Here is an 11,818-nt window from a genome sequence, read left to right as displayed (position 1 = left end):
CTTTTCGGTCGGTTGATTCTACGGCAACAGTGCTGTTTATCCAAACTGAAGTTGTTCGTCGGGTGCCTCCACAATGCTGTTTATCCAAACTGAAGGTGTGTCGGCAAACAAGGAAAAGGAAAAATCTCAAGGTGTTTGAGAGGCTTTGCGCAGGGCAATTGTATGTTGAATTCAAGGTCCTCTTTTGTTGCATGATTTCTTGTATTTATAGCACCCATTCCTTGAGACTGAATCGAACCCCTATCTGGATTGGGAGTCCTTGTCCCATTCCAACTTTACTTCGAACAAACCTGCTCCCATTAGGACTTTGAACTTTCCCCCCTTCCGAGGCTTTATTCCTTGTTGGCCGGGAATCCTGGTTGCACCAGGACTCCCTCGACCCTTTTTATTTATCTGGACCACTCATTCTTAAGATAAGACTCGACTGAACCTGCTACCTGGCCCGGAACCTATCACTCGGCCCATAGCATTTGACACAGCTTTGGGCCGAGCACACCCTATGCTCGGCCCAACAATATTATTTCGGGCCCAAACAAATACGCATATAAACGTAAACATATAATGACTCGTTTAAATATGCTTTTAAAATAACTGAAAACGTTTTTAGTGAAAATGTTTTTAAAATCAATCCTAAATTAAAATGCAAGTAAATCTTGGTAAAAACACTTAACGTGCTTCCTGGAAGAAGCAGAAAGCACTTAAAGTGTTTTTAGAATCTAAAAATATTTTTTCTAAAAGCGTTTTCAGTCATTTTAAAAGCATATCCAAAAGAGTCATAGGTCAAATGTGCACCATTTTGTGCAGTATATACATCTTTTGGAAGCCATGACAGTTACATATGAACATTGTTAAGTTGCAACTTGCAAGCTTTTCAATGGATCAATAAGTAATATTTGTCTGCAATTTCTCAATATCTTTGAGGGAAGGGATCCAGAGAGGATCCTTTCTTCCTAATCTACCAAATTAGGGGATCCAGACTAATGAAATTTGATCCAACATCTACAAACAAGGGTCCACCTTAAAAGTTATAATAATTTTCGTCGTTGGATCAAATTTTAATGGTCTGGATTCCCTGATTTATTGAATTAGGAGGAAGGGATCCGAAAAAGATTTCTTTCTATCTTCATGATAAAGATTCTTTTATGTGTTAATCTTTGGATTTGAAGAGATTTGGTTTGGTTTGGTTTTGACTTTAGTAGTAAACAACAAACAAAAGACTTCAAAGAGTCGCACTTACAGGGAATTAAATAATTTTGCATGTTGATTAAATTATCAAAGGGAAGAATGTAATTAGGTAATGGTTTGAATTCTTGTGCTCATTGTCTGAATTTCTCAGTCTTTGCTTTATAGAGACTAGAGTGAAATGGGACGTCACTAACAATGAGGGTCTAATCATGAGTGGCTGCACTTTTAAATTTTAATCACTTTGACAATTTTTAGATGCAATCAAGTTAAGGAAATTCAACCAAATAGGATAGTTGTATATGGTTAAATATAGGGAAACTTTAGGTGAGGTCCTTAGTTATTAATATTCTTTGATTGAAATTTTGTTGGTTTTTAATTTTTGATCGAAGTTCTTGAAATTAATGTGATAATTTATTTTTATGTATGTTACTATATTTTTTAAATTAAGAATTGAAATTTATAGTTGTTTATATTAATGAGATTTTAAATTAAAAAAAAAATCATAATTTGTGGGATTAAAAATATTAGAATATAAATATACTATTGTGTGTGTGTGTGTGTGTGTACATGGGTACATTCATCAAAATTAACCAAAAAATTATTGTACCAAAACATGGGTACATTCTTCAAAATCACAAAAAAAAAAAAAAAAAAAAGAGATATTAAGCTTAATAACATTAGTAAATTTCTTCGATTAAACTTGATATGGATACTGTCACATCCCGCCCTGGGATGGATCACTTCTCCGGCTTGCTCCACCACCGTAGCACGATATTGTCCGCTTTGGGCTTACCATTCCCTCACGGTTTTGTTTTTGGGAACTCACGAGCAACTTCCCAGTGGGTCATCCATCATGAGATTGCTTTAGCCCCATTCTCACTTAACTTTGGAGTTCCTACCGAACCCGAAGCCAGTGAGGTCCCAAAAGGCCTCGTGCTAGGTAATGATGGGAATATACATATAAGGATCACTCACCTGGGCGATGTGGGATGTCACAGATACATTCTCAAATCAAAGAAAAAAGAATGTACTCATATAAGTTTAAAAATGGATTAGAAAGAAAGTTGAATAGATTTTATATAAAAAAATGGTACATTTTATATATAACAAATTGGTATATTTAGGAATGAATACATTTTAAGATTAAGAATTTTAAAAAATTACATGAATGGGTACATATAAGATTAAAAAATTGAAAACATTTTTTAAAAAAGCTAATGGGTACAAACTTATTCTATTTTATTTATTTATTTTGGAAATGTTTTGAATTGAAAATTAGTTAGGAGTTTAACAAAGGTGTGAGTATTAAAATTCTAAATCAATTATTAATTTTTATTTTAAAAAATTATGTAACTGACATGTAAATTTATTATTACATTAATGTTAGAAACTTGGATCAAAATCTTAAAAAGTCAATAAACAATAGTAACTGGGAAACAAATACTAATTTTTCCTTAAATATAAGAAGTAGAAGCGAGAGGCTCATTAATTAATTAATTTAGTGAATTTTTCATAATTTAACAACGTGAAAATACCGTTACATGAAAGGAAAGGTTACTTGCTCGATTTTCTTCTTTAAAATTTGAACATCTCTCGTATAAAAAGAAATAATACAATTACGCGTATTAATTACATAATGTAACACGACTTAGACCTATAATCCGTGAACTTATTTCATGACTATATTTTTTTCTTTGTCTAGACTTTGAAATTACAAATCTATAATAATCAAAATGGAGAATGCTTTGAAACCGCACTGGCATCACATGCCACTTACCTAAGTTTGATTTTTCTTCTCTTATCAGTTATCAGATTGGACTCAATGGTTTACTTTAAGTCATGAACAAGGTAAACTAATGGAGCATTTTGTTTATCTTTTTTGCTGGGTAAGATGTTTTATAATATGTTACAGTTACACTCATGCAGAGTAGGAAAAACAGCAGTACCTGTTGTGAATAAGTTCCACGTTAATGGGAAGAGGGATCTTGCATGGATTTATAAGTAAATTGGGCTACTCTCTGTATGGCCACTTGATTTTATGGTGGAACCTCTACTTCTTTATGATATCAAAGTAAGTTGTCTCACATGTGAAATCAAATGGTCACATGTGCTCCACGCCACCATGTTGTGTTGTCCACTTGTTAGGCTTGAAAATTCGCTACACATGAGGAAACATGTTGAGAATAAGTCTCACATTAATGAAAGAAGGGACCTTGCATGGTGTACCTCGACTTCTTCAATACCTTGAGACATCATCAAATGTAAACCAAGACATTTGTTTGCCAAAAAATTTAATAGAAGAAATTGTTACGTTTTTGCAGCAACATGTTTCTTCCAGAATGTGCCATGCTACGCATGTTCAGGGGTGGATCTAAATAGGGACCGGGGTGGTCCCAGGACCTCTGAACATCGAAGAAATGCTTATGAAGAATCTCAGAGGACCACCCTAAACCCTAGGCCATGAAGGACTCGATAGGATAAATTATAGTAAATTAATAGGATAACATAGTAGATATAAGAGCCACCATTCCCTGGGTTTTAGTCGCCGGAAAGCTTGAGTTGCAGAACCGACAAAATGAAGAAGAAGGGTTGTGCTTTTGCACCCTGCTTTTTGACATTGTCGTTTTGCATTCTTTCTATCCCTTTTTCTAATTTGGACCCACCATCTTCTATTTAAATATTTTTTTTCTACCCCAATTTTCCGTTACCCTTTTCTTTTTTGGAAAAGAAGGAAATTCTGTAATCGTCTGGTCAATTTTTGTTAGATACTATTTATATTTAATTTTAAATTTTAAATGATTTCTGACCCCACGATGTATGATAAACGGACATGATTACGAGATTCCTCGGATCCCCGAGAAAACGATCTGGCGAGGGTCCTTTTTGTTTTTTCTATCCCTTGCAAAAGTATTGAATGCTAAATATGTTTTTTAACCTTTTAAATTACTAGTATGACTTCACCTCTTAATTATTAATATCTCAAAAGAAAGAACATCGTTCAAGTAAAGAGTATCTTAGGCAAAAAAAAAAAAAAAAACTCTTTAATTTATGTTCTCAAGAAAGACCCTTCAAGATATTACATGTCAAGAAAAATTGACACTGAAAATTTTAGCAAGACTTTTAATCTCCAAAGAACAAAACAAGGCCTAGGGGTGGCAATTCTAACCGTTAAACCTGATAACCATGGATAACCGCCCGAATGGATTGGATTTGGATATGAAAATTCGGGTATGGTATGGATATGGGGAAAAACCGTGAACTTTATTCGGTTATGGTTTTGGATATGATTATAGGGGTCCCCAATCCATATCCGTCTCCGAATACGACCCGAATATATTGTGTGTGTGTATATATATATTTGGTATATAATATAATTTTATTCACTTTACCGAACCCTCCCTATACTAATTCATTATGCATGCATCAAACCCTATACTATCTTTATTATACACCAAACATCATGCATGGGGCATACCAACAACCTCATCAATTCAATACTCTTATTGTTATACTCAACCAAATTAATTCATTGAATCATTTTATATATCAATTATCAAATGTTCTAAGTTTATCAGATTCATCTCTCTTCAAGAGTCTCACTGTCAAGAAATTAGTTCATTGAATATTCAATTTGTTTTGTCTTCCTTTCGTATTTGTTTTTGTCCTCTTTTTCTTTTTTATTGGACCAATTTATCACAGTGGCTTATCATGAACAACTTCAAATATATTGTTATATTTTTTGTAATTGGATGTTGCTATTTAACGATGGAATTAGTATCTACTAAAATTTATAGTACATTAATTGGATGAATATAATTTTTTTTTAATTTTTTGACGAAGATGGATATAACCAATAACCGATTGAAAATCCGTTACCCGGTGGATATGGTTATGGATAATCCCTAATGGTTAATTTTCGGTTATGGATATGGTTAATTTTCGTGGTTATGGGGATGGATATAGCATTTCCGTCCCCAAACCGAACCGTTGCCATCCCTAACAAGGCCTCTCATATATATAGAAAGTACTCGACAAAATGTTTCATTTAAAAAATAGAGAAAAATCTTTTGTGCGTTGCACACTATTTTTGTCTACAAAATTCTTGAATATTTTATATTAGAACCACCAAAGATTGAATTATGGATCCGCCACTGTGTAGGTTAACAAGATAATTGCAATTTAAACTTCACTATTCGATAAAAAAACAAAATAAAAAAAATAAAAAAACAAAGGTGAACTGTTTTCTTTTGCGTATTTCTAGATTTCCAGATTGTTTTCATGTTTCGAGCAGTGGCCAATTTGCAGGATTAAGGTGCCATTGCAACCCATTTCCTGAACAGCCTTTTCTTGCGAAAGTTAAAGCTCTGCAATTTTCGGCTTCTGCTCTTGTTGGGATTCGTTCAACAACTTTCGGCTTTCAACCCATGCAAACTAGAAGACGTAAAAACCCAACTTACGCTAGGTTTTTTTTTAATGTTTTTATTTTATATATATATATATATATATATACTTTCAAAAATAAAAATATATAAACCCTTCTCAATGATTCTGCATATACAGATTTTGAATTTTTGATGAGTAGTATCAAATTGAATCAGGACCCTTTTCTTATTTTCATTTTTGTGGGTTTTTTTTTGTTGTTGAAAATAAAACTTCATTAATGAAGGGGAATATTACAATTTGTGATAGATAGGTCTAAACAAAAACAAAACCCTCCATAAACAGAGTAAGACATAGTTGAGTTTGAAATTGGAACCTCATCCTTTTTCAGACATGAGGAGCTACACCTACACCAATAAGGACCAACACCATGTTGATTGGGCTTCGGCACTTTTGACTATGACTCAAAAGCACTTCCATCACACTTGAAACAAAACGTGTTCTGCACTGATGTTTACAATCCCAAATGATGCAAAGTAATTAATTGAATTAAATTATTACTTTGTCCATTTGCCTAAAATTTAAGTCCTCTTTGAGTCTTTAGCTTGTCAATTAAACAAGAAATTAGCCCTCGAACAAGAAAATAGAAAAGAAGAAATAATTGTGGTGGGCCACATTCGTGAGATGGGTTCAACGTACTATATTAGGACAAGTTCCCAAGCTTCTTTTTGAGCATGTTGAGAGTTTTGTGACGGTTGGATTTCAAAAAATTGATGGTGGATTATTTATATTAATCATTTGTATTAATAATGATTAATATAGTGATTTCATATAAAAGAGACTTATTTCGAGGTTAGACACAGCAAGACAGTCACGACTCAGGAACATATCAGTGAGTGGACCTTTAGGTTCAACCTATATACGAGATATATGATTTTCGAAAGGGTTTTTATGAAAATGAATTATATTCACACACACCTTAAATTATTTTTTTCAAATCTTTTTATTTTGTTAATATTTTTTGACACACCACTAACACTTAATAGAAAATATTAAAAAATTAAAAGGGTGTGAAAAAAGTAATTTTGGGGTGTGTTAATATAATCTCTCTTTTATGAAATATCTTGTTATCATGTCAATGTTTTACTTAGCGAATCCAAATATTTTATATATTGAAGACATTATGATTTATGTGTTTTGTGAACATTATTATGGCATGATCATACATTTTTATTATCTCATCATGTATGTTAAACCGATATCTATAGTACTATTTGAGATCATGACCAACTTCCGTGTATGTTCACACTGCACGTTAGATTTATGTAGTTCCAACTTGTACTAGTTGCATTTAGCTTTCAAGACTGAAGTGTGATGTGCCTTGCACCAACTTCACGTAGTAATCACGTGTATTTGTACTTGAGCGTAGATTTATACACCCATCTTGTTCATGTTAGAGTGTCCTCCCTTGCATGAGCTCGTTTGTCTGCATTTCGAAGACATTTGTGTATGAATTTAGTTAGGAAAGTTGGATGCACGTTTAACCCTATAACGGTAATTCCCTTTTTGTTTTACTCAGTTGTTAGATTGTTTGTATGCAGCAGCAATGTGGTTAATAAGTCCTTTATTTCTCACTGAAAAATTACACTGATCAACGTATGAAGCGATCTTTAACATCGGAGAGGAACTGGAAATACGCATATCGCCACGACGTGATCAAAGCTAAAGAGCCACAAACTCCCCAAAATCCTACAATGAAACCAAGAGCCACTGAAATATAAAACCATGGAATTTCATTCCCATTGCCATGCACATCTTCCATGTTCTTGGTTGCATTATCACTTGTGTTCTGCTGGCATTTGTTTGGAAGCGGGGAACCGCAAAGTCCCAGGTTGCCCTCAAAGGCAGTGGCATCGAAGCCTTGGATCTGAGTGCCTAACGGTACTTGTCCTTGGAGGTTATTGTATGCAACACTAAGTGAAGCCAAGAAATGAAGATTTGATAGTGAAGCTGGGATTCCGCCCGACAGATGGTTTCTTGAGAGGTCTAGTCTCTCCAAGTTTGTGAGGTTAGATACCTGGTCTGGAATGCTGCCAACGATGTTGTTGACGCTGAGATCCAGCTCGTGAAGGTTTTGCAACTGGCCTATCTCAACGGGAATGTTGCCACTTAGACTGTTATTCCGGATGTAAATTGCTCGCGGCAATTTGGACACATAGTTGTACTGCAGAGCTGTGACAGATGCATTTGTTCGCTGCGTGTTGATAGGTAGCTCGACATCACCACTATCTGTTTGAGCGGCAGGCTTCTCGGATACAAGAGCTTGTAGTGAGAAAAGCTCCTTTGGAAGTCCCCCAGAAAGTGAGTTGTTGTTCAAGCTTATGAAGAAAAGACTGGGAAGACTTCCCAACCAAGGAGGTATTGAGCCTGTGAGTCTGTTGGAAGACAAATCAAGGGCTTCGAGTTTCTTGAACTTTGACATCCACACCGGAATATGACCTTTAAGTTGGCAGTCCGATAAGCCAAAAAGGCGGAGATTTTGAAACCCAGAACCAATCATAGCATCACCATCCGGCAGTTCTTCACCTATAAAATTATGTGGAAGCATGACCACCCTGAGACTTTTGAAACGCATCAATATATGCAGAGCGCCGGTGACATTGGTGAGTCTGTTGCCACCAAGTGCGAGGAAGGATAGGTATTTCAACGAAACAATCTCGGGTTGTATTTGTCCCTCTAGATAATTACCGCTCAGGCGAACTGCTTTCAGAAACTTGCATGAGTAAAGGCTTTTTGGCATGACACCGGAGAAGTTATTGCTCCCAAGATCAAGCTTGATAAGTTGATCAAGTTTGGAAAAATCTAGCTCCGAGATATTTCCATCTAAATGGTTGAATTCAAGATTGAGTTCGATAAGGTTTGTGCAATTCATCAAAGATGGGGGCAGAGGACCTTCAAGATTGTTGAAATGAAGGAGCATGAGTTTTAATTTGGAGAGCTTCCCGATATGGAAAGGAAGTGCGCCACTCAAATGATTGAAGTAAATCTCTAGGATTGTGAGGCTGGTGAGATTGACAATGTTGTCACTAATGTGACCGAAAAGAAGATTGGAAGGTAAAGAAATTTCGTGAAGCGCATGAGCTTTGAAGAGATCACTAGGAAGAGTCCCAGAGAGAGTATTAAAGCCTGCGCGAAAGATTTCCAATTTCAAACAGTTTCCTAGTCCGAGAGGAATTGAGGCATTGAAATCGTTGTGAGAGAAATCCAAGACTCTGACCGAAGAGGAACGAAGACAAATAGAGGAAGGTAATTTGCCAGTAAAATGATTTTTACTGACATTCAAGCTGCTCAAACTCCAGGCATGCTGGAGGAATGAAGATGGAATTGTTCCATTGAATTGATTGTTCGACAAATCCACTATCTGAATGTAACTAGATGATAGAAACAATGGTACTTCTCCGGAGAGAAGGTTATAGCTCAAATCAAGGATTTCAAGGCGACTCAAGGACAACAATAGTCCAGCTTCAAGAGGACCCGAAAGCAGATTGTGGGAGAGATTGAGGTGCGAAAGACGTGTGAGGTTTCCAAGAGAACAAGAAACGCCTCCTTGGAGCCGTTTAGAGGGCAACAAAACATGTGTTACCCTACCATCAGCATCACAAGCGACGCCTTCCCAGTGACAACAATCACTGTAAGACCAATTTAAACGAGAAGAAGACATATTGAAAGATGACAAAAGAGAGTTGTGATCTGCCTTGTTGCAAGCATGGTTTGTAGAAATGAAAGCAGAGAACACAAAAAACAGGAAAAGGACTCCATGAGGCATTATATGACTAGGTTCCGGCATGGCGTTTTTCCCTATGGCTGTACCGGAGTTATATTGCTCACATCGTTTGGGGGGTATATATACACTTCTTTGTTTGAACCAAAGGAGGTAGAAATTAACCAAGGGAAGAAGGTAATTAGTTAATGGTTTGTACTCTTGTGCTCAGTGTTTGAATTTCTCAGTCTTCGCTATTTGGAGACTTGAGTGAAATGGGACGTCACTAACAATGGAGGGTGTCTAATCATGGGTTGCAGCAACGTAATAGAAGGTCTACATTGACTTTTTTCGCTTGTGCTTTTGGAAGAGCTAAAAGCATTTTTGTCTTGAAACATAGTTGTTTGATAAATTTTTTAGAAGACCTTTGAGTGTGAAGTAGAAGCACTTTTAATCACTTTGACAATTTTTTTGATGCAATCAAGTTAAGGAAATTCAATTAAACAGGAGAGTTGTGTGGTTAAGTATAAGAAGTAAAAGTGAGAGGCTCATTAATTAATTAATTTAGTGAATTTTCTATGATTTAACAATGTGTAAGTACTCTTACACGAAAGAGAAGGTTACTTGCTCAATTTTTCCTCTTTAAAATTTAAGTATCGCTCTTATAAAAAGTAATAATACAATTACGCGTATTAATTACAGAATATAGCATGACATAGACCTATCATCCGTCAACTTATTTCACGACTATGTTTTTTTCTTTGTCTAGACTTTGAAATTTCAAATCTATAATAAATAAATATGGAGAATGCTTTGAAATTACACTAACATCACATGCCACTTATCAGATTGGACGCAATGGGTTTACTTAAGTCATGATCAAGGTAAATTAATGGAGCATTTGTTTATCTTTTTGCTGGGTAAGATGCTTTATAATATGTTACAATTACACTAATGAAGAGTAGGAAAAACGGCAATACGTGTTGAGAATAATCTTATATTGATAGGAGAGAGACTTTGCATGGGCTTATAAGTAAGTTGGGTTATTCCTCATATTTTCAATTGGTTTTATGGAGGGATCTCAACTTCTTCATGGTATCAGAGCCGATTATCCCACATGTGAAGTCAAATGGTCACATGTGCTTCACGTCATCCCGTTGTATTGTACACGTGTTAGCCTTGAAAATTCACCATACTTGAAGGATGCATTGAGAATAAATCATACATTGATGGGAGGAGACACATGGCGTAATCTCAACTTCTTCACTACCTCGAGACATCAACAAATTGTAAATCAAGACATCTGTTTGCCAAAAAATTTAACAGAAGAAACTGTTACGTTGTTGCAGCAACATGTTTCTTCCAGAATGTGCCATGCTACGTATGTTAACAAGATAATTGCAATTTAAACTTTACTGTTTGATGAAAAAAGTAAAAATTGTGAATCGTTTTCTTTTGTGTTTTCCTAGATTTCCAGATTGTTTTCATTTTTTTGCAGCAGTGGCCAATTTGCAGGATTAAGGTGCCACTGCCACCCATTTCCTAAACCGCCTTTTCTTGCAAAAGTTGGAGCTCTGCAATTTTCGGCTTCTGCTCTTGCTGGGATTCGTTCAACAACTTCCAACTTTCAACCTATGCAAACTAGAAGAATAGAAATTTTTTTTTACTTTGAGAAAAAAATATAAACCCTTCTCAATGATTCTGCATATACACATATTTTGGATTTTTGATGAGTAGTCTAAAATTTTCTTAGTTTCAAATTTGTTCTTAACCAACATGATTGCACAACTAATGAAAATCAAGGAGATTTTGCCGAGTAGTTTGATATGTTATGAGACCTAAACATTTTTGGTTCATTTTTGTCGAGAATAAAATTTTATTAATGAAAGGGAATATTAAAATTTGTGATAGATGAGTCTAAGTTCAAACAAACACAAAACCCTAGATAAACAGAGTAAGACATAATATAGTGGACATACTTAAGCAAAATGAGAGTTACACCCGAAGACATAAAGGAAAGCCTACACATACTTAAGCCTAAAGGCAACAATAAAAAACAACAAGAAAAAAACCTTAAGAGAAATTTTATTTGAACCTGCAATCTTATCTCTACACCCATTGTTTTTTTTGAAAAAAATTATATTCCAATTTTGCCCTAAATAAAAAATGGGTGTAGAGAAAAAAATTATTGAATTAACAATCGGCAAATGGGTGGATCGCCTGAAATCAAAAGGGATTGTGGAGTTTGGTTGCTGGAATAGGAGGAATGTTGCCAGAGTTGCATTAGATTCGTAAGAGAAAAGAGAGCGGTTATGATGTTGCAAACGACAGCAGCCTCCATGTCACGCCCCAATCCCGATATACGTCCAAAATTGACACGTGACGTCACCAAAAATCCGTATCTATCATATCCCACCTTCGGGATATGGGCAAGCACAACTCAACAATCGAATCACATAGTTATTTTCGTATGCTTTATGGCTGCATCTAACC

General features: G+C 35.3%; 1 pseudogene across 1 annotated transcript; it reads right to left on the bottom strand.

The window, feature by feature from the left end:
• Positions 1-7,174: 7,174 nt before the first annotated feature.
• Positions 7,175-9,442, bottom strand: LOC137715579 (receptor-like protein 3 pseudogene; annotated as a pseudogene). Its single transcript, XR_015961100.1, has one exon. The product of XR_015961100.1 is annotated as a receptor-like protein 3 pseudogene (transcript).
• Positions 9,443-11,818: the final 2,376 nt, after the last annotated feature.

Source organism: Pyrus communis, chromosome 3, assembly GCF_041283825.1.
Source record: "Pyrus communis isolate YQ-2024b chromosome 3, ASM4128382v1, whole genome shotgun sequence".
In the NCBI taxonomy this organism is placed as follows: domain Eukaryota; kingdom Viridiplantae; phylum Streptophyta; class Magnoliopsida; order Rosales; family Rosaceae; genus Pyrus; species Pyrus communis.
Note: the sequence above shows the minus strand (reverse complement) of the source record. Positions and strands in the feature narration are given on the sequence as shown.